The 2,500-nt window shown below is 35.9% G+C and overlaps 1 protein-coding gene across 1 annotated transcript in view; it reads left to right on the top strand.

The window, feature by feature from the left end:
• Nucleotides 1-573: 573 nt before the first annotated feature.
• LOC119572319 (general transcription factor IIF subunit 1-like) overlaps nucleotides 574-2,500 on the top strand; it is a 28,927-nt gene continuing 27,000 nt past the window's right edge. The window contains exon 1 of the mRNA XM_037919357.1: nucleotides 574-622. The gene's annotated coding sequence lies outside the window, so the exon portion shown is untranslated. The remainder of the gene's footprint in view (nucleotides 623-2,500) is intronic.

Genomic DNA, 2,500 nt, shown 5'->3' on the forward strand with positions numbered 1-2,500 from the left:
CAATCTGGTTTAAGTAGCAAACTCAGCAATTTGATGCCGTGCTCGGTTCTCGGAGAAGAATAAGGCACGTCTGGCACGCATTTACTATGTAGCACTGGAGACTACTTAGGGCCATCTCATCAATTACCAAGAGATCATAACATTATTGTTAGTAGTAGTAGTAGTACCACTACATAAAGAGATGTTTATCAAGAGAGATAGGATAGAGGATGTTACATGTATTAAACTTTGGTAACCTCTAACATACATGTTGGAAAGCATTTATTATACATAATCATTCATTATTTCATAATCTCAAAATATTTTGAAGTAATTCGTTCTTTTTCAATGTTGCAAGGACATTTGAATTACGCGGATTGACGCTTCAGTAATTTCCAGATTGTGTAATAGATCTTATTTATGACGAAATCAGTACATATAACATACATTTTCCTAGATTTCATGTGTATCTGATTAAATTATTGTCTTCCAGAATTAACATATGTATCTCATTACGCACATAAGATTGAAATTCATTATGGTGTTAACAAATACAAGGACTCAATATCCATAACTCAACCCGTGTTTATAATCACAGCTTTGGAGAGAGATCTCATTGTAAAGCATTCTCATCGCAACTCTGGTGAGGCAGGCGGATTTTTGCAATTTTAACGATAAGTATCATATACTGCCAGTTTCTACAACGAGTAAACTATACATGTGTTGAATATTATGCATTTTGAATATTTATTATATAATTTGAATTGTAAATATTAACAACAACAAAGTATAGACGCGAGACAAAATCCAGACGGAAACTCTCACATACGTGTACACATTCTGTCCGTGTTTTATAGATTTATAGTGAATTAGTAATTTTTATAATATTTTCTCGATAGTCGAAGTCATCAGTGCTGTGGTGAAAAGCATTTGTAAACGAAAGAGAAAGGCGGTGTAATTTTTCTAACTAATATTTTCCCATGTCTTGGCCAAGTGTTTATTTTTACATTATGACCTATAGATCCGGTGTTTACGAAAAGTCACAGTTTTTGGTAATTTTGTTGTTTGCTACCGAGTGTGAAGCACCCTCCAGAAATAAGTCCTAAAACCAGGGTGTCATGCAAACCCAAACCTAACCGTTACTATCTTCTGTATATTCCCCAGACAGGGGGGCAAACCCCCCCTCCAACCCCCTTTATTAACACTTTGTACCAACTTACAGAGAATGCAAAATTAAGAATTGGGCTGTGAATATGTAGTGATCTGTAGTGGATATTTTTATTTAATAATAAATGTGAGGCCGTAGCAGCTGTACCTGTTTTGTTTACGACTATTTCTTATGCTCTATAAAATAGCAGTATCCACTTCCCTCTATCTCTGTGCCTCACTCACAGTAACATTATCCATAATAGACCTTTTCGGTTCGCCTTGGCAACAGCGCTTAGCAACAGCAGCTGGGTGAAAACAAACCGTGTTCTCTGCACTGTGGAAGGCACTTACACTAAGTGTAGTAAACAACTTTCCGAATACTAATTTTAAAAATGCCGAAAAGCTGTGTCGCTTTTGGTTGTTCAAACCATAACATGATGGAGAAGAAAGTGAGTTTCCATATTTTCCCTGACAAGTCGAAGAAGTTGGAAAAATGGAAACAGTGGGTACAGGCCATGAGAAGAGTGAATGCCAACGGAAGCACTTGGTATTCTGGAAGCAAGTATGCTTACGTATGCTCGAAACATTTTCAAACAGATGAGACTACACACAACTATATTTTGTAATAATTCGAAACAAATATTATATTTTTAGGTCAGTATTATTTACAATATAGAACCAATACAACATTTGTCTGACATTTAACAATTTAAGCCTACTTGCTGTTAGAACACGTGTGTTATCCGCTGTGTTCAAGCATAACACTTTCTGGACCCAGCCAGACTGGAATGTATTGTGAGCCTCCAATCCTTTTCTGGACTTCATGGCCTCGCGCGTGTATGGTCCTAACAAATAAAGAAACATATTTGAAATGATTGGGTCTAAATCTGGTGAGCACAAATACATTGATGCATGATGAAAAGGTTTAAATTCAAATTATGCCAATAGATAGATAAAACAGGGTAACCTTACCTGGCGTTTTGACAAGATATTCATAAATATCAGGATACTCCAAATTAGGCCAACTTGCCAAATCGATAGACCAACAGCCTTCTGAAAGTCGATATGGGCATTCTTTCAGATTGGCCACCGTTAATTTCTGCAAATATCTCTCTTTTGCTTCCTTTGGTAACTCATCAAATTATTGAAAAGACATTTTAATCATGTAAAACCGTAATAAACGATCAAACTGTATTGGAAAATCAGTATGTCGCGTATTGAAAACCAATTTGTTTTCACCCAGTACGAAATGGTTGCTATTGACAACACAAGTTATGACGTCAGACCGAAAAGGTCTATTTTAAAAATTTCACACAGCCATCTATCTTGCTATTATTCACATTGTAATATGTGTGAATCTTGTTAACCCATT

This window comes from Penaeus monodon, chromosome 4, assembly GCF_015228065.2.
Source record: "Penaeus monodon isolate SGIC_2016 chromosome 4, NSTDA_Pmon_1, whole genome shotgun sequence".
Classification (NCBI taxonomy): Eukaryota; Metazoa; Arthropoda; class Malacostraca; order Decapoda; family Penaeidae; genus Penaeus; species Penaeus monodon.